Raw genomic sequence first — 22,006 nt, 5'->3', positions numbered from 1 at the left:
TTCCAACCCGTGGTCGGTTAATGATGTCGTTCCAAACCAATACGATCCTACAGTCATTGAGAAGAAACGGGAATCTGCAAGAAATAACATCAGGCTTGCACATCGGAGGGAGGCTGACCGGCCTAACAAGGGTAGGTTTCCGACCTCGTTATGGCTGGGAGACCAGGTCTACTTTATTTATTTATTTATTATTTGTCGTATGGCGTACATCACAATCCTTATACATTTTATTCATAGTTTAATTAGGGATTCACATCAAGACATTTAATACAATCAATTGCCTCCTCTGTTGCAGCGAGGAAATCGTTGAAGGTTCTACACCTACATCTACATCTACATTCATACTCCGCAAGCCACCCAACGGTGTGTGGCGGAGGGCACTTTACGTGCCACTGTCATTACCTCCCTTTCCTGTTCCAGTCGCGTATGGTTCGCGGGAAGAACGACTGTCTGAAAGCCTCCGTGCGCGCTCTAATCTCCCTAATTTTACATTCGTGATCTCCTCGGGAGGTATAAGTAGGGGGAAGCAATATACTCGATACCTCATCCAGAAACGCACCCTCTCGAAACCTGGCGAGCAAGCTACACCGCGATGCAGAGCGCCTCTCTTGCAGAGTCTGCCACTTGAGTTTATTAAACATCTCCGTAACGCTATCACGGTTACCAAATAACCCTGTGACGAAACGCGCCGCTCTTCTTTGGATCTTCTCTATCTCCTCCGTCAACCCGATCTGGTACGGATCCCACACTGATGAGCAATACTCAAGTATAGGTCGAACGAGTGTTTTGTAAGCCACCTCCTTTGTTGCTGGACTACATTTTCTAAGCACTCTCCCAATGAATCTCAACCTGGTACCCGCCTTACCAACAATTAATTTTATATGATCATTCCACTTCAAATCGTTCCGCACGCATACTCCCAGATATTTTACAGAAGTAACTGCTACCAGTGTTTGTTCCGCTATCATATAATCACACAATAAAGGATCCTTCTTTCTATGTATTCGCAATACATTACATTTGTCTATGTTAAGGGACAGTTGCCACTCCCTGCACCAAGTGCCTATCCGCTGCAGATCTTCCTGGATTTCGCTACAATTTTCTAAGATTCCTTGTAGGCTCGAACTGGGCATTCTTCCACTATGTGTCGGACTGTGTTTTTCAGCGCCGCAGTCGCAATTTGGTGTTGGTATCGTTCCCCATTTGTAGAGGGCGTCAGCACATCTGTCGTGGCCAGTACGTATGCGGTTTAGAGTTGTCCACGCGTTGTGTGACTGGCTGAAGCCAGGCGGCTTCTCAGCTGTCATGAAACTGTGGCATTTTGGTCGGCAGTGTTCTTGCCAGTGTTGTTTCCACAGATTGTCGATATCAAAGGTGGAGTTCATGTCTTTAGAAGAGAGTAGTGCTGGTCTTCTCGATTTAAGTCTTCTGCGCTCCAAGTCAGCTATGTCGCTGTGTATGGGCAGCTGTGGGTTTTTAGTTACCTTGTTGAACTCACTGAGAAAAACGTTTTTTCGCCGCATTTATGGTGGTGGTATGTGGCTCAGGGTTGGCAGCCATATAGTGGGCGTAGGTTTTATTGTGCCACTGATAGTGCGCATGGTGCCATTTAATACCACTTCAATCCTGCTTGTACGTGGGCTGTTAATCCACACAGGAGCGCAGTATTCTGCCACCGAGTAGACAAGCCCGCCTGCTGATGTGCGGAGTGTGCTTGCCGTGGAGCCCCAAGTGGTGCTGCACAGTTTATGGATGATGTTTCTTGTCCTAATTTTATCTGCAGTCTCTGTCAGGCACTCCTTGTAAGAGAGCGTCCTGTCCAATGTGGCTCCTAGGTATTTGGGGTAGTTGTTATGGCTAAGACATTTCCCTTCAAAGATGACATTAAGCTCTCTTCTTGCTGAGTGGTTGCAAAAGTAGAAGCATGATACTTCAGTCTTAGTTGGATTCGGCTGCAGTCTCCATTTGCGGAAATAGCCACTCAGCAGCTTCAAATTGGAGCACAAGATGCCCCGAATGATTCATGTTGCACAGCTATAGCCCAATCGTCTGCATAGCCAAACTTCCTAGATTGTATGTTTGGGATGTCAGAAGTATAAAAATTGAAGAACAATGGAGCAAGGACTGAGCCTTGTGGTAGTTCATTGTTGAGAAGTTTGGTAGAGCTCATTTGTTCTCCAGTAATCACTTGAAAAACTCTCCCGCCAAGCATTTATCGACGATTGTGATGATATTGCTTCATCGGATTATTTGTATGAGTTTGTACAGCACGCCTTGTACCCATACAGTGTCATAGGCTGCGCTCAGGTCTATGAATGCAACTGATGTTTTATGCTTTTTTGGTAGCCTGTCTCTATATGTGTTGCCAGGCAAAGTACTTGATCAGTGCAGTTTCTATTAGGTCTAAATCCTGATTGTTCGTCTGGAATTGATCCCAATTTTTTTGGGCTCAATCTTTTATAGAGGAGTCTATCGAGCAGCTTGTATATGACACTGAGCAATGCGATTGTCCTATAATTTTTCGGCTGATCGCTTGGTTTCCCTGGTTTAAGCAGTGTAATGATCTTTGAGTTCTTCACTTTCTGTGGTGTGTTCCCTGTTGGCGCCGGCCGCGGTGGCCGTGCGGTTCTAGGCGCTGCAGTCCGGAACCGCGGGACTGCTACGGTCGCAGGTTTGAATCCTGCCTCGGGCACGGATGTGTGTGATGTCCTTAGGTTAGTTAGGTTTAATTAGTTCTAAGTTCTAGGGGACTGATGACCTAAGATGTTAAGTCCCATAGTGCTCAGAGCCATTGAACCAACCCTGTTGGCATTATATTTGAGTAAAACTCTGCAAGCCATTTTTTGGCAAATTCCCCACAGTAAAGAAGGAATTGTGGGTGTATTCCATCCAATCGAGGTGCCTTTCCCGCCTTGACACTCTTCAGCTATTCTCTGACTTCATTGGGGGTAAATTTCGAGGAATACTGGTCCAAAGATGTATTCTTTTTCTTAAGGGCACTAAGTTCACGGAGTGTAATTCTTGTATGTTTCTTGTCGTTTGGCGCTCTAGATGTTGCCTGTATTTGAACTGAAATCCTATTTGCAGAAATATCTGTTGAGTTATGATGTAGTTTGTTAGCTCCATCCTATTTGCAGAAATATCTATTGAGTTATGATGTAGTTTGTTAGCTCCATCTAGTTTTCGGAGGAGAGACCAGGCCTGTCTACTAGATGTCTTGAAATCAAGCGACTCAACGGTTTCAATCCATTTCTCTCGCCGTGCGTTGTCCAGGCTGTGCAGCAGGTCGTCTGCAATCTCAGGGTCTCCACTCTCAAGGATCTCTGATACTTATTTTCGTACTCTTTGTCCCATCCTGGTACATACGAGTATTGTTTATGGAACCCCCTTGGGACAGCAGCTTTCGCTGCACTTTTAACTGCACCTATGAGTCTCTCATAATTACTCGCTGTTGGATGAATCCATCCCAAGCACTTATCCAATATTTCCTCGTAGATATCCCACTTTGCCTTTCTGAAATTCCACCTTGGCCGTTGTACGGTTGTTATTAGTGGGGTATTGATTCCAGTTTCAATCAAGACTGGGGGGTGTTGGCTATGAGGGAAGTCTGTTGATACACGTCTTGTAGTTCTTAGTGGTGTATGGTTATTTCCAGTCGTCACAAAGTATAAATCTGGATTATACTCCTTTCTCCAAGCTGCTGACGTAAATGTTCCTTAGTCCTTTGGATCAAAAACTAAGAACAGGTTGTTACTCTCTGCCCAGTTAATAAGAGCCTCTCCATTTCCATCAGATGTTCTATATTTCCACAGAGGGTGGTGGCTATTAAAATCCCCCACGTATATTGCTGGGTGTGGCAAGCACGGCAGGACATCCTGGGATCAGGGAATTGTTGGTGGTTTGTATACATTGCTCACTGAGAAATGTATCTCGACAACAACTGCATGTATGTCGCCATGCACTGTTCCCGAGCACATGTGGACAACTCCAGTCGATGATCGCACATACGTAGCCACGCCATATGCACGGGGATATGTTGCGCCATCTAGGTTGTGGCCTGGAATCATACCTCTCCGTTTAAGTTGGACTTCGTCTTCATCGTGAGTTTCCTGAACTTTGATATCAATGTTGTCATCACATAAAATCTTACTTACAAGGGAACCTCCCCATCGCACCCCCCTCAGATTTAGTTATAAGTTGGCACAGTGGATAGGCCTTGAAAAACTGAACAAGATCAATTGAGAAAACAGGAAGAAGTTGTGTGGAATTGTGAAAAAATAAGCAAAATATACAAACTGAGTAGTTTACGGGAAGATATGCAATGTCAAGGACGCTGCGAAAGCAAGATCGCCGTGGTCTCGTGGTAACGTGAGCAGCTGTGGAACGAAAGGTCCTTGGTTCAAATCTTCCAACGAGTGAAAAGTTTAACTTTTTATTTTCAGTTTATGTGACAAACTCTTATGTTTTCATCACTTTTTTGGGAGTGATTATCACATCCACAAGAAAATCTAAATCGGGCAAGGTAGAAGAATCTTTTTACCCATTTGCCAAGTGTACAAGTTAGGTGGGTCGACAACATATTCCTGTCATGTGACACACATGCCATCACCGGTGTCGTATAGAATATATCAGATGTGTTTTCCTGTGGAGGAATCGGTTGACCTATGACCTTGCGATCAAATGTTTTCGGTTCTCTTTGGAGAGGCACGTCCTTTCGTCTACTAATCGCACGGTTTTGCGATGCGGTCGCAAAACACAGACACTAAACTTATTACAGTGAACAGAGACGTCAATGAACGTACGGACAGATAATAACTATGCAAAAATAAAGAAAGTAAAATTTTCACTCGAGGGAAGACTTGAACCAAGGACCTCTCGTTCTACAGCTGCTCACGCTACCACGGGACCACGGCGCTCCTGAGGTCACGTTGTCCATGATGTTGCTTATGTGTCCCATGGACTACTCAGTTTGTATATTTTGCTTATTTTTCCACAGTTCCACACAACTTCTTCCTGTTTTCTCAATTGATCTGTGTTAAGTTTATCAAGGCCTATCCACCGTGCCAACTTATAACTAAATCTGAGGGGGTGCGATGGGGAGGTTCCCTTGTTAGTACTTGGCATTTAGACCAGCTTACTCCTTCAATACTGATATGGCAAATCTTGAAGATAGCTCCAAGGGGCCTCGTCTGTTGGCTCTGAGAGGAATCTTTTCTATTATCAGTCATAATGGTTCGACTCATATCTATGATACACTCGTGCTATGTACAGCTAGCCAGGAGATCAGCAATCAAGATCGATGATTGTTTGGCTGGCTCGAAGTAACTGTTCTTTAGCACCACCTGGGAGACACGTGTAGCTTATGGTATGCTACGGACGCGAATAGCCATTGTCTCCCTGAAGAACTTTTGGATGGAAAGTTAATGGTGATAGAGGGTCACTTCTATAATGCTGCATGGTTTGTGGGACCGTACAGTGTGGTCCAAATCACTTCCCCAGTGAGCTTCCTCATCCAGGAACTTTCTACTGGTAAATTAACCAGGGCTCGTGTCAGCCAACTGAAGGTCATCACAGGGAACCAGTACGCAGGGGAATTCACTCATACCTCTAATCGCTGCTCCTGCCTGCTACTCTGTTTTGAGCAGAGGAACTTCTTTGTGCCAGGACGTGTTTAGATGATTTTCTGGACACGTATTCTGGAGTGTCGGCAGAAGTGCCAACACCGTGTTGTTTGAGGAAGCCGAAATGCACGCTATAAGCTCACGCAGGATGGCGTGAGGTCTGAAACAGGATACGTAATGAATGCTATAAAGAAAAGTACGTAGCTTCTGGAATACTTAAATTTAATCAACAATTGGTGAACATTGGTCTTGTTACTGTACATGCTTCATTAGATACATAGCAAAGGATAAATGGCGCCTTGCTAGGTCGTAGCAATTGACTAAGCTGAAGGCTATGCTAACTATCGTCTCGGCTAATGAGAGCGTAATTCTCAGTGAACCTTTCCTAGCAACGTCGGCTGTACAACTGGGGCGAGTGCTAGGAAGTCTCTCTAGACCTGCCGTGTGGCGGCGCTCGGTCTGCAATTACTGACAGTGGTGACACGCGGGTCCGACGTATACTAATGGACCGCGGCCGATTTAAAAGCTACCACCTAGCAAGTGTGGTGTCTGGCGGTGACACCACATATTCACGATCTGTGGCGAACGTAGATTGTCATACGGGTTTTGATTCCTACGTAACATGTTATTCAGTAACGTGGCTTGGTTGACCGTGTACACAAGCCCACACATAACTGTTAAAATTTTTCTGTAAGCTACTTGTCTAGTGTGTTACCTATTCAGCGCTTGACAGTCGGAACAGTCGAAATAAATAGTTAAAAATTTAAAAATGCCCTACAAACTCAATCAATGACAGCAAATAACAGCAGATCACAATCGTTGAGTGTGTAATATGTAGCAGAGTGCCCAAGTTACATAAAATGTTTTATAAACATACGATATGTAGACCTACATGTACATGGCAAAGGCCAGTGATGTAAATTTAAAAAGTGCAACGACAGCAAAAATTAATCGTTACAAGTGCAACATTGCCCTATAACTCAATCTAAAACCTAACTTAACTCCGTCTGAACCGTCCTCGGAAGTCCCAGTGACCGATCGCCGTGTCATTCTCAGGCGGTAGGCATCACTGGATGAGGGTGAGGAGGGGCATGCGGTCAGCACAACGCTCTCCCCACAGTTGTCAGTTTTCATGACCGGAGCCGCTACTTCTCGGTCAAATAGCTTGCGAACAGCGCTCGTTGTGATCACTAAGCATTCAGTACATTGTGGAATGCTGAAGTTACATAAATGGTTTTAGAAAAACACAATACATAGATCTACATCTATGTGGCAGAGGCCTATAACATATACCTAAAATACAATAACAATCATTATAAAAAGTAGTGGATCACTTACGGCAAATAACAGCTGATCGCTTTCTTTAAGTACATAATACCTATATATAATGCCTGTTTCATAAATATACACATAAGTACACAGTACATGGAACTGTGCCTATGTGGCAGAAACCAATGACGTATACTTAAAATATAATAATAGTCGAAAGAAACGGTAAAAATGCTTCATTGCTCCACAGATTCATCACTCTTTGTTTCTACTGTTATTGTATTTTTAAATAAATGTCATTGGAAATTTGTGGTAAGTTGCTATGGGACAAAACCGCTGAAGTCATCGGTCCCTAGGCTTACACAATACTTAGACTAATTTACGCTAAGGACAACAGACACACACACACACACACACACACACACACACACACACACACACATGGGAAAGGGAAGACTCGAACCTCCGACGGGGTGCAGCCGCGCGAACTGTGGCAAGGCGCCTAGGACCACGCGGCTACCCCGCCTCTGGCCTCTGTCCTATAGACACTTCTAAAACCGTTTATATTAACTTAGGAATTCCACTACGTATTACGTATTTACCGAATGTCATCAGCTTTTATTTGCCTCCTGTGATTGAGTTATTGGGCTATATTACATTTGTAATGGTTTATTTTGACTGTTATTGTACTTTTTAAATATGTGTCATTGGCGTCTGCCTCTCAGACGTCATTCTACCAATGAAACTTAGGCATTCCGCTACTGTATATAGTGACTGTGATTATACTGTGCACTGTTTTTGGCTATGTTTGCGGTATGTGTAGCACACAGTGACTGAACGCAAACGTTTACTTAGACATTGGTAGCACTTCTCGTAGACATTGGGCACCATATGGTTGTACCATTGACCCATATTATTTGCCATCAGTGATTGACTTTGTACATTTACTGTTTATACTGACCGTTACTGTATTGCTCACTATGTTTGTGGCGTGCATAGTACACAGCGATTAGATGTATACAGTAACCCAGACATCAGTAACGTATCACCTAGACATGTAGCACTGCTTTGTTGTACCACTGATCCATATTTACTTCATTTTACTAATCTTAAACTTCTGCCTTATGTATGCGTTTTTACGAGGGTTGTCCCGTCTCCCGTCAGGTATGAGGGCCTGGTCAGAGATATCGCCTGAGTCATGCAGCCCACATAACACAACTGTCGAACAGTTCCTTCTTCATGCCAATTCTCGGCCGCACACTGCAGGGGCAATGAAGTCACTTCTACAGCGTTTCCGATGAGAAGTGATTGATCACCCACAATACAGATCGTAAATGGCTCCCCCTGAGTCTCAATCTGTGCTCACAACAATCGCTGGCTATGAAGACAAAATTTTTCCACAGTCAACGAGCTGCAGACCGGGAAGACAACTGGCCGAAAGCACTGGCGGCTGCTTTCTATGACGAGGATATTCGAAAGTTGATACAACACTACGACAAAACTAGGAGCTGGAGCGGCGACTATGTAGAGAAGTAGGTACAAGGTGTACCTAAGTGTTGAAAATAAAACGTTTCTGGTTTTGATTGTGATTTCCATTTACCGACCGATCGGAACTTACTTTCTGGACAACCATCGTATACTTGAGACATGTCACTTGTAACGGATTGCTTTTCTTTTTCACTTTAAATTGTTCATTGCATAAGTTTTTCTACAGAATAAGGAAAAACTGAATACATCAGAATAATGTTTACACGTTCTCTACTGCACATTAAATTTGGCTATTAGATATGTATTTGCTTAGGTTTTGTCTCCTACAATTGTAAGCCAGAAACGCACATATGTAAAAGAAATGATCGTGTGGCATTGATGGCCAGGAGGCCCCATCTGTGTTAAGTTCATCTGCCGGGTGCAAGTATTATTTCAGGCGACTTAACATTAGGCGACTTGCACGTGGGTGATGATGAGATGATGATGATGATGATGAAGACAAGACAACACCGAGTCCACGGGCGGTAAACAAAAATCTCCAAACCGGCCGGGAATCGAATCGTTCCCGCTGCATGGCGGTCAAACACGTTACCACTGCACTACGCAGCACGCTATGTAAATTTTAACTGTTACAACGACATTTTGTATCGGTCTTTCTTATTTTAGATTTCAGCTGTTAGCTGCATCATGACAATTGCCGGTATGTATTTCTATTTATCATTTTTATTCATTACGATGTACGTTGACAACGACCACATATATTGGTCGTCTTTATATTTTATATAATTTGAAGCTAGTCCATGCTAATGTGATTCTCTAATTACTGTTAACATGGAGGCTACCTTTTACGTAGATATTTACCAATTTTTAAACTATTAGTCCTTCTCTTTTAACAGTTTCATAAAATTACGCCATCTGGAAGAACTTCAGACTGTGCAGCTTCACATTTATACTTACGCACCTTGTCTACTTTACGCTGATAATTTTATTACAACAATTTTAATTTTAATTGTTGTTGGCTTTATTTTATAGCTTTAGTATGTATTAGGTATTATACTACTCGAAATTGTGTTATAATGTGCTGCCACCTTCTGGCGCTTTCTTCACCTATGACCTTGGCACTTAACGTCGGTAAGTCTGTTTACGACCAGCTCGTAGAAATTCTGGTTGTCGCTGTCATCACGCAGCATGACTATTTTCTGTGTCATTCTGAACGCACGAAAACAGTGCGTCTATATACTTCGCATATACTCAGCTCACAAACACTAGTTCTAAGTTATCCTTTTAATGTAATGTTTTTCATGTAGCTTTTACATTGCTATCTTGTCATTTATGACTTATACAGGCTCACATGATGATGCTCCTATGTCGATTTTTACTTCCTGACACCTGATGCTATACTTTACAGTTGACATTCCCTTGCATTGTTTACAGCCAATTGGGAAGGTGTCCTCTTACGTTAGACACGGCCTTTTGTATTCCGGCATGTACAGTTCAATAATTTTGTTAAAATATTTTGTGTGAGACCATTAATGTTAAATGCAATTCCTGTTATGTAAACCTCCATTTCAGTATCTTTCATATCTGAAGATGACCGGACAGGGTCGAAATTAATTATCAATTTTTCTATATGCGATTTTGGGTAATAAAGATTATAGAAAAAAATCAAGATTCACTGAAACGACAGTACTCCTTTCTGTTTCGTCGCATGTGCACAAATGTGATGTAATCATCCTCACGGGATAAGTTTACAAATGCAGTAAAGTGAAACTGTCATCAACCCGAATGTGTTTTGTACATCGTAGTGCTTTAGTCGACATGGCCCTGTGGAGGCTGTGTGGCATTGCCTTCCTCTGACCTTGGGACTGACTCACCCAGCCAGTTACAGGTGGACCTGTACAGTGTAACATGGACACCGAAGCACGGTGTACCTAGACACTGAGCGTCGGAAGTTTTGGGAAGGCCTGTCGCATTTAAAGACGTACCATGTATGGTTCCTGAATGTTTTAGCTAGAAGCGACGATTAGCGCGAGTGTAGGCACGCAGGGCCATATTATCATTAGCCACTTGCAGCGGGGCGGGTTTGTAATCTCGTTGTTCTTGGTACTGTTCAATGCAAAAGTTCCACCTACCTCAGTATGGCGTCAGTTCACCACCCCGTTTCTCTGTAAACGTAGGTACTATTAGTATGTCTAAAAAGCAGCGTTGATAAAACGACGCCTATACTTACGCTGCAAAGTCCGCGTAACTCTGAAGCCAGCTACCTTGTAAATATCTTACAAATATTTTCGGGCGGAAGGTGGTTGCTTCATTCCGTTAGTAAAATGTCAAAATTCTAATACAACTCTTTTTATTTCCTTTAGCTCAAAGAAAAAAAAATTGCCATCAAGCCCACATGTAAGTAACTAACAAAACTACTGCTCTCAGTTCACGCAATCCAGATCACACGCAAAGCAGCCAGAATTTCACCTAAGTCCGTCCCAGAATGATTACACGATCTTACAGTTCCGTTACTAATAGTGAGTTTCACATTCGATCCTTTTCAGTAGATTTCTTTAACAGAAACTGCTCGCCAAATATTCCATATATGAATACGGAACATGCCACGCGGATTTCTTACACAGGCCAAAAGTTCACACGCGATATAACTTTTCAACAAAAAAATTCCAAAATTTCCAACTTTCAACAAATTGTTTGTAAATGCAACGGCTTTCATGGCAACATAATCTAGATGCGAGAAACCAATTACTTCTTCATATTATACACAATGAAGACTGAAATGTTAAACGTGACCTGCACGTCCAATAGCTGACTAGCGACTGCTTTGGAATCTGCTTCTACTACAGTATATCTATCTAGCAGTGCGGAGGAACTGCTTAACTCTGATTGGCTAAATCTGACTGACCAATCAGAATGATTCTTCTAGATCATTCTAAGGCAAAACTTGCCTTAGCCAATCATTAAACAGAAAGTCATTGACGTCATTCTAAATGCAAATACTAATATAATGTTTAACAAACCCAAACGAAAAGAAAATTAATCTTGCAATAAATTTAGAAAATGATTTTTCTTTCAGCTGTTATTCTGGCCGCCTCCTTACAAAAGCAAGTACACTTAGACATACGTCATCAGCAAAGTAGGCACAAACATCTTTCTCATTCTATGATTACGTAATGGTTTACATAAATTTAGCATATGTCCCACATACAAACTCTCACTCACTCTCATTTACTCCCACAACAGTATTAGCCACACATAATAACTTTCTCTGTTTTTTGTGTAAAAAAATTAAAATCTCAGTTAAATAATTCTGCACATTGAGAGTTCGGGTTATGTTATCAAATGATACCAAAAGATAAACTCTTATAATTCCTACCTGAATTTAATTCCCTAAGTGTCGGTTTTTGACTTTTTGCGTAATTTTTTCTATCTCCGAAACTACACTCCTGGAAATGGAAAAAAGAACACATTGACACCGGTGTGTCAGACCCACCATACTTGCTCCGGACACTGCGAGAGGGCTGTACAAGCAATGATCACACGCACGGCACAGCGGACACACCAGGAACCGCGGTGTTGGCCGTCGAATGGCGCTAGCTGCGCAGCATTTGTGCACCGCCGCCGTCAGTGTCAGCCAGTTTGCCGTGGCATACGGAGCTCCATCGCAGTCTTTAACACTGGTAGCATGCCGCGACAGCGTGGACGTGAACCGTATGTGCAGTTGACGGACTTTGAGCGAGGGCGTATAGTGGGCATGCGGGAGGCCGGGTGGACGTACCGCCGAATTGCTCAACACGTGGGGCATGAGGTCTCCACAGTACATCGATGTTGTCGCCAGTGGTCGGCGGAAGGTGCACGTGCCCGTCGACCTGGGACCGGACCGCAGCGACGCACGGATGCACGCCAAGACCGTAGGATCCTACGCAGTGCCGTAGGGGACCGCACCGCCACTTCCCAGCAAATTAGGGACACTGTTGCTCCTGGGGTATCGGCGAGGACCATTCGCAACCGTCTCCATGAAGCTGGGCTACGGTCCCGCACACCGTTAGGCCGTCTTCCGCTCACGCCCCTACATCGTGCAGCCCGCCTCCAGTGGTGTCGCGACAGGCGTGAATGGAGGGACGAATGGAGACGTATCGTCTTCAGCGATGAGAGTCGCTTCTGCCTTGGTGCCAATGATGGTCGTATGCGTGTTTGGCGCCGTGCAGGTGAGCGCCACAATCAGGACTGCATACGACCGGGGCACACAGGGCCAACACCCGGCATCATGGTGTGGGGAGCGATCTCCTACACTGGCCGTACACCACTGGTGATCGTCGAGGGGACACTGAATAGTGCACGGTACATCCAAACCGTCATCGAACCCATCGTTCTACCATTCCTAGACCGGCAAGGGAACTTGCTGTTCCAACAGGACAATGCACGTCCGCATGTATCCCGTGCCACCCAACGTGCTCTAGAAGGTGTAAGTCAACTACCCTGGCCAGCAAGATCTCCGGATCTGTCCCCCATTGAGCATGTTTGGGACTGGATGAAGCGTCGTCTCACGCGGTCTGCACGTCCAGCACGAACGCTGGTCCAACTGAGGCGCCAGGTGGAAATGGCATGGCAAGCCGTTCCACAGGACTACATCCAGCATCTCTACGATCGTCTCCATGGGAGAATAGCAGCCTGCATTGCTGCGAAAGGTGGATATACACTGTACTAGTGCCGACATTGTGCATGCTCTGTTGCCTGTGTCTATGTGCCTGTGGTTCTGTCAGTGTGATCATGTGATGTATCTGACCCCAGGAATGTGTCAATAAAGTTTCCCCTTCCTGGGACAATGAATTCACGGTGTTCTTATTTCAATTTCCAGGAGTGTATGATAGTTAAAGCGTTGAAATTTTTATACGATCTTCTCCTGAATAACAAAAGCTAGTGTACCGATTTTGAAAATGATTGAATAATATTTAATATAGTTTAAGATTCATAGGTGGCATGAATATAAGCTCCTGTTTAGTGACATGTTGGAGCGTTCACACGCTGCAGTAGCAAGAGGTGCACATGACTCATTACTAGGACACAACCTGCTGTCTCCTTCACAGCCTCCGGCTCCAATACTGCGGACTGTACTGCAATGTAGCTTACTGCAATAATTGTTATCGTGCATTAACTCGCAACGTCACACATTGTAGGCAGTTGCTTAGCGACCCCGCATCTAATAGGGGCCCCACACCCCGGAAAAAAAAAAAAATAAAAAATAAAAATGTTTCTTCTAGTGAAAATTTAACTTAAAAATTTGTGCGTAACAAACCCTCAATGACAAAACATTATTGTCTCGGCTACACGACATTATATTTCAGCACATTTCGGAGTAATATTACATTTTATAGAGGTGATTTTAATGCGAACTATTCAGAAGCCGGCACGGCTGCATTGAGAACACACACTGACTGGTACATGTATTAACTTATTCATGGCCTCATCACTTTCATAAGGTTGACAGCAGTATTGGTTAGTATGACAAAGAGCATTTGGGGAGTCCCCGATTCGTTGTATACGTATATTGTTGCATAATCAAAAGCTTCGAAACTCTTTCAGGTGTTCAGTTCGAATTTTGTTCTGTAATTTCGATTTGCGAGTCTTGCGACCGTCAATTTAATTTAAAAAGTTACGAATTTGGATAAAGTTGCGAATTTGGATAAACAGTACTAGATTTGTGTAAAGACTGCAAGTGATTTGAGAAAATTAGCGAGACGATAAGTGTAATAAACTGAAGATACATTTACGATACCACGTACGTTTGACTACGAGAGATTGTTTTACATACTTATTTCATCTAATGTTACAGAATTTGACGAGTGTGAAGTGCCGAAGTTTTTATCGTGTAGATGTTACAGAAATTATTACTATTTCACCTTGCGCCGTTCTTTATTTTCTCTCCGTTCGCCCAATAGCAAGGCAGAAAAATAATAAATGATATAATGATAAAAAGGGGATAAAAAAGTATTTAGGTGCAGTTAATTTTATTTAAATAGATAAGTGCTCACTGGTCAAATGTTATTGTAAATTTCATGTCCGCACACTAAACACACAAAATAACGAAGTTACCCGTAAAGAAAAAAACATCAGAGTGGTCCCGAAAAACGAAAAAAGCGGCAGGAGGAACAAACGAAGTGTGATGAACAACTATAGAAGACTTAGAATTAGTCACCAGCCAACGGAAAATCAACCTTACGCTTCTCCAAGTACGGCTGCCAGCCACAATATAGTAGTTGACCCATGACAGATTCCTTACAAGTGCTCTGAATAGACTGGCTAGAATCAAGAAACAAATACTTTAGTGGGCGCAGAGGAAAGTGAGGTAGAGACCGAGGCCCATTCACTACATGAAAACAGTCCGTCTAGGAGCAGAATACCAGAATGACATTGGCTTATGCCAAATATTACTAATGAAATACGAGATTTTTGATGCACAATAGATTGTAACGAATGTCAAGATTATGAATGTGCAAACAATCCTGTTAGAGGAACATCTGCAACCAAGCATTATGCCAGAGGTTGAAAATACCGCTACAGTTGTTAAGTTCTTTTATTATTATCACAGGGCCGGTTTCGGCCTCTTATACGCCCATCTTCAGGTGTCGCAACTTGGTAACTTGGTGCTGTGACGCCCGAGCACCGCGGTGGACTTGTACGAGGGGGGGGGGGGGGGGGGGCACAGCACCACGTTAACATTAAAAGATACGTCATCGCCTAATTCAATAAAAAATTGAAACAAATGAAAGAAATAATATCAAAAAGGAAACAGCGTAATTGTGGGTAAACTGTGCTATGGCAGAAAAACAAAATTATTATAGGAAGATAGAAAAGGGTAAAGGGGCCTTGAGACGTTTACTGCTTAGGGGTCTCGACGTAGTTACTCAGGTCCTATAGACACGATACCTGAGCACTGCGTTCTCACTGTGGAAACAGATAGTATCACCAAACGCTTATTTTGAATTTTACCGAGCAGCGGATACGTGAACTTCAGCCAACACAAATGTGATGGCGGCGCCATGTGAATAAATAAATGCGTATTTTAGAGAACTTAAAAAATACTCACAACACAAAAAAAGGTTTACCACTTCTCGAATTTACGGAGATTTTGTGCGAAACAAACAGTGCCATCCTCTAGCACTTAAATATCCGCAGAAAGACAGGGCAGCCATCTGCAGAACTTCGGAAACGCTATTTTGCTCACCTCTGTCAGATCATCTTGGTACGACGTGGTGGCCGAGAGAGGGGGGAAAAAAAGACAGCTTCTGACCAGCACAGAGCCAATACTGCATTCAGCTCCCAGCGCTCACATCTTCTCATGCAAAACCGGAGTGTGCATTTGCAAACATTCTTGACACAGCCACGACTAGTTAGCAGCCGAACTCACTAACAAAGAACAATACGGGCAATATAATAGAACGCAATGTGTAGACGCTGAACGTTTACACGGAACACAGATTAAACAAATGGCATTCGAAACTTGCAAACGCTATGGCGGCTGCGCAACGTGTAAGCGGAACTATTAGTACGTACCTGATACGTGAGGTTTTGAAATTATAAAATTGAAGGGGGCACCCGGGTTTGAACCGGGGACCTCTCGATCTGCAGTCGAATGCTCTACCACTGAGCTATACCCCCAACCTGGACATATGTTACAACACTGTTGAATCTAACATTGTGGGTCTTCTTGCTATATTTACATTGGCTTTCATGTAGTTTGACGTGGAAAACATTTTGGGATGCTGATGTTGGAATTCCAAGATAACTGAAAGGCAGAGCCGTCGTGAGTCACGTACCGTCTGTAGCGGTTTGATGACGACAGTAGCATACGTCATCCTCGGTCAGTATCAGCAACCAGTGACGACTTCGCTGTCGGGCGTGTTGCCAACGGGGAAGTAGCCGGCCGTGCCCGTGAAACCTACCGGGGTTACCACCTGTCTCGCACCGTACAGGACATCCCCTGTTTGAGGTGCAAATTCTGCATCCTGTATAATGAACTGTCGTTCCACAAAACGAGCCTTTGTCTTTTTTTGTGTCTAAATATTTTAAAATCCGTATTTCATTTGAGCGCCGTTCAAGTTCAAAGTAGCTCCATTTTTTTTTTCTATGGTGCGTCAGAAGAAGGAAATTTCTTGATGTCTCGTCATTCGCTGGTAAGGTAGATCATGCTGAAGAATTCAATTTGTCTTCCGCCGTGTACTTCCGCAGGTGGTACCTTCCAAATTCCAACGTGATTATTCATGCTGTTTGAGACTAAATACAGGGTGTTTCAAAAATGACCGGTATATTTGAAACGGCAATAAAAACTAAACGAACAGCGATAGAAATATACCGTTTGTTGCAATATGCTTGGGACAACAGTACATTTTCAGGCGGACAAACTTTCGAAATTACAGTAGTTACCATTTTTAACAACAGATGGCGCTGCAAGTGATGTGAAAGATATAGAAGACAACGCAGTCTGTGGGTGCGCCATTCTGTACGTCGTCTTTCTGCTGTAAGCGTGTGCTGTTCACAACGTGCAAGTGTGCTGTAGACAACATGGTTTATTCCTTAGAACAGAGGATTTTTCTGGTGTTGGAATTCCACCGCCTAGAACACAGTGTTGTTGCAACAAGACGAAGTTTTCAACGGAGGTTTAATGTAACCAAAGGACCGAAAAGCGATACAACAAAGGATCTGTTTGAAAAATTTCAACGGACTGGGAACGTGACGGATGAACGTGCTGGAAAGGTAGGGCGACCGCGTACGGCAACCACAGAGGGCAACGCGCAGCTAGTGCAGCAGGTGATCCGACAGCGGCCTCGGGTTTCCGTTCGCCGTGTTGCAGCTGCGGTCCAAATGACGCCAACGTCCACGTATCGTCTCATGCGCCAGAGTTTACACCTCTATCCATACAAAATTGAAACGCGGCAACCCCTCAGCGCCGCTACCATTGCTGCACGAGAGACATTCGCTAACGATATAGTGCACAGGATTGATGACGGCGATATGCATGTGGGCAGCATTTGGTTTACTGACGAAGCTTATTTTTACCTGGACGGCTTCGTCAATAAACAGAACTGGCGCATATGGGGAACCGAAAAGCCCCATGTTGCAGTCCCATCGTCCCTGCATCCTCAAAAAGTACTGGTCTGGGCCGCCATTTCTTCCAAAGGAATCATTGGCCCATTTTTCAGATCCGAAACGATTACTGCATCACGCTATCTGGACATTCTTCGTGAATTTGTGGAGGTACAAACTGCCTTAGACGACACTGCGAACACCTCGTGATTTATGCAAGATGGTGCCCGGCCACATCGCACGGCCGACGTCTTTAATTTCCTGAATGAATATTTCGATGATCGTGTGATTGCTTTGGGCTATCCGAAACATACAGGAGGCGGCGTGGATTGGCCTCCCTATTCGCCAGACATGAACCCCTGTGACTTCTTTCTGTGGGGACACTTGAAAGACCAGTTGTACCGCCAGAATCCAGAAACAATTGAACAGCTGAAGCAGTACATCTCATCTGCATGTGAAGCCATTCCGCCAGACACGTTGTCAAAGGTTTCGGGTAATTTCATTCAGAGACTACGCCATATTATTGCTACGCATGGTGGATATGTGGAAAATATCGTACTATAGAGTTTCCCAGACCGCAGCGCAATCTGTTGTTGAAAATTGTAACTACTGTAATTTCGAAAGTTTGTCTGCCTGAAAATGTACTGTTGTCCCAAGCATATTGCAACAAACGGTATATTTCTATCGCTGTTCGTTTAGTTTTTATTGCCGTTTCAAATATACCGGTCATTTTTGAAACACCCTGTATATGTATACTGTGAAGGTATCAAAGCTCATCGAAGACAACAGTGTTAAGGTCTCAGATTCTGATGAAAATTGCGTCATAAATGAAAATGGCCTGCCTTTAGTCAAGATTCCTTCCTATACTGCAGACAGCACTAATGTCAGTTACGGTAGGCACAATTCTGTTTTTAAGCTGCTTCATGATGCACATTGTAAAACATTGAAATAAAATTGTTCACTTCATATTGCCCATAATACAACGAGACATGCAACTGATTGCCTTGATGTAGACATAGAAAATATTATTCTTAAAATACATAGTTATTTTACCATGTTTGCGAAGCGCCGTGGAGACCCGAATAAATATTTTGAGGTTGTAGGTGTTGAATGGACGGAGATATTAACACACGTTACAACTCACTGGATTTCTTTAGAACGTGCAGTAGAAAAACTAATCCCCCAACTAGCCTGCCGCCAAAAGGTACGGTAGTTAGGTAAGTAATCTCTGAGGGAGGACTGATCCAAAATTCTGTTGGTTATAAAACTAACGTGCCGTGAAACACGCTAATGTTACCCTCTGACAGGATCGCACTCGTGTCTAATGAACAAGGGTATTGGACTATAACTTCGAATTTGGTGAAATAACAGAAAAACGAAACGGGCTTTTATCTTGGGAGTTAACGGAGGTGGTGAAATCATAAATGAATAAAAAAATGAATCATCGCCAGCCCAATTAGGCACATTAATTTCGAAATATATGTCTTAGAAAATTGAATATTGGTTATTGAAGTTACATTTGTTGAAGTTTTCCTTTGAACAGTAAACAGGACACAAACTGACACAGTGCACTTTGTACTGTGTGTAGCAGCAGTTGTCAATAACACACACAGCAATAAATTACGGGGAGAAGATTTGCACCAAACTCATACTAATGACAGCCACACTCAAGAGCATTACTTACTCCAATACTGAAATGTCACTGCGTGAAGTGCAGAACCAAATTTGGGCATGAGGGGCTTCTATCTTAACTGACATGAAAAACACAAATAAAGATGAATAACATCATAAATACTACTCTACATATAGCAGTTATCCTTAGCAACAGTAATAGTTCAATTTTTTCCTAACAGGTGGAGAATATGATAGCGAACCATAAACTAATATATGGTACTTTCACTAGTCAAAGCTCTTTCATTATTACAATGGTAAAGACTAACTCTAAAACCTAATCATTCACTTCACTTGGAGTAGTTCATAAATTACTTTGCAAGACAATAAAATACAACACTGGCTTTAATGAACTTAAAAAAAAGGAACCTTTCATGATGGGTACCAAAAATGCACAATTCTTTCAAAATAGTTCATAATTTTTCTTCTAACAATACTATCGTAAATCTGTTACTTAAAGATTTATATGTACTTGAACTTTAATTACCTGAGAAGCAGGTATTCTTTGCAGTAATATTTACACAATCTTACACTGTAATCCTACAAAACTATATTTTATAATATACTAAGGACACTTTAGCAAAAGCCTATCCAAATTCACTTTTGTGGTTTTAGCTTTAACTTTTACTACTTATTTTACTTCAGACAAAAAATCACTTTTAAACCCATGAATGCAAGAATTGTTCATTTAAATCAGGATAGTCGGTTTTAGTAGCACTTAGGTCAGGACCCTGCGTAGGTTCGTGATCAGAATTGAAAATATGGTCCGGACACGAATTTATATTTTATGTGATTATTATTTAAACAACACACAAATTAACTAGTCCGTGCCCATATACATTACTTAACTGAGTGTATGAAGTTTGTGAAGCAGTGGCGAAGATAGGTGGCATGCGACATGGCGGCTAACTGTACTCATGGCTCTTGATGTACGAATGCTCTATAAAATCTCTTCTTGACGTCGGATTTTCAACATAGTAGAGCCATTCCATTATGCCGAGAATACCAAATAATAGCCAGATCCACATCTGAGGCAAATTCCTTATAATGTAGCTCCCATTGGCCTGTCTTAGCACCGCCGAAGTGTACAGTGCTACGGCTAGCAAGATACTGCGTGTCGTTCACACAAAGAGCCGCTCAGTTCGACCGCCAAACCCACCTTTTACATCGCGCCATACCACTTCCGTTACGGAGGGACTTCCCTTCAGCCTTTACATGTTACAAATACAAGTGCCCTAAGCATGAACCAACTTTTAACAAAAATTTTCTTTTTATAAGCATATTCATATTATAATAATTTACCATTTCAACATATTCTTTGGCTCTTTTCATATATACATTACAAAAAACTAATTTCCTTACCATAGATCAAGGAGTTTAAACAACACAGAATACACACTTCATGAATTACAGATACACAGTTACATAATATAAATCTGCTTCTAATCGATGTAAGTGTTACAAAGTATTTTGATACAGAACATGAACTTAATGATATATTGCTAGAAATCCAATTTCTATTCTTGAAAAGTGTAGCTAAGATGTTTGTTCACTGCATCAAGATCTTAGAAAGAGACACTATTTTAATGTTATAAGCTTATTACGAAATGTGCTTACTGAGGAAAAAACTGTGTCGAAGAAAGATGATTTCTTCGAAATTGCAGTCAAGGATGCCATGGAAAGCTCCGTCTTCTTCAGGAAGAATCAAACTGGAGAGAAGTTTTATGGAGTTATATCAAGAAGCCTTAAACTCTCTTCCAAAATTTTTACCATTTCTTGGAGTAGAATGATGCAGCGACGCTACAGTCCTTTGGGTTAAACAAAAGCATAGATTTTTCTTCCCTGGAAGCTGCAGTGAAATCGCTCCAGTGTAGTGAAATAATTGATATGGAGAAACTGTATGAAGAGTTTTGTCTTCTTGGGAAATTCCTGCCGGTATGTTTTTTTAAAAAACTGAAGTGTTCCTGGATCAAATGGATTTGCAGAAACGCATTTTCTCCTTAATGTCTAACAAGTGGTCAGACAATAGATGCAGGTGTTCAGTAGATCTCATTAAAAGTGAACTACTAAGTACTGTAAACATGAACATGCCTTGTAGAAAGTTTCATTGCATGATAAAGTTAGACAGTGCAATTTCAAGGTCAGGTAGGTCAATACGGATGGAGAAAATAAAGTAATTCAATTAATGTTTTTTCTGTGTATTTTGTCATATCTAATGCATCGTACTGTAAGTACTGTTAAAAGGGTGCAAGTTAGTTTCTTTTACGAATTTCAAAGATTATGTCACTCTGTTAATGAAACTAATTATAATGTAATTGAAATTGGTACCTAATGTTTGATTTTCAAATATTTATGAACTTTCCCTTACTTTTATGAAAAATTTCGTAATTTTAGCTACATATATCTTAATTCTTATATAAAATAGTGGCAACCCTAGGACATACCCCTCTATCCCGAGGTTATATAATATATATTCTCTCCACACACACACACACACACACACACACACTCACACACACACACACACACACACACACACACACACATATATATATATATATATATATATATATGTGTGTGTGTGTGTGTGTGTGTGTGTGTGGAGAGAAAGAGAGAGAGAGAGAGCATATTATATTCCATTAGAAAAAATTAAGCTCCTCTCAGCCTAATTTTGAACACCACCTTGTTTTACTAGACATGGTTCCTTTGGGGCCGGCCGGTGTGAGCGAGTGGTTCTAGGCGCTACAGTCTGGAACCGTGCGACCGCTACGGTCCCAGGTTCCAATCCTGCCTCGATCATGGATGTGTGTGATGTCCTTAGGTTAGTTAAGTTTAAGTAGTTCTGAGTTCTAGGGGACTGATGATGTCAGAAG

At 42.4% G+C, this 22,006-nt stretch overlaps 1 non-coding gene across 1 annotated transcript; it reads right to left on the bottom strand.

The window, feature by feature from the left end:
• Window positions 1-15,965: 15,965 nt before the first annotated feature.
• Trnac-gca (transfer RNA cysteine (anticodon GCA)) lies at window positions 15,966-16,037 on the bottom strand. The gene has a single exon. It is a non-coding gene; the product is annotated as a tRNA-Cys (tRNA).
• Between the last annotated feature and the right edge of the window lie 5,969 nt (window positions 16,038-22,006).

The sequence above is a fragment of the Schistocerca nitens genome, chromosome 4 (genome assembly GCF_023898315.1).
Source record: "Schistocerca nitens isolate TAMUIC-IGC-003100 chromosome 4, iqSchNite1.1, whole genome shotgun sequence".
Lineage (NCBI taxonomy): Eukaryota > Metazoa > Arthropoda > Insecta > Orthoptera > Acrididae > Schistocerca > Schistocerca nitens.
Note: the sequence above shows the minus strand (reverse complement) of the source record. Positions and strands in the feature narration are given on the sequence as shown.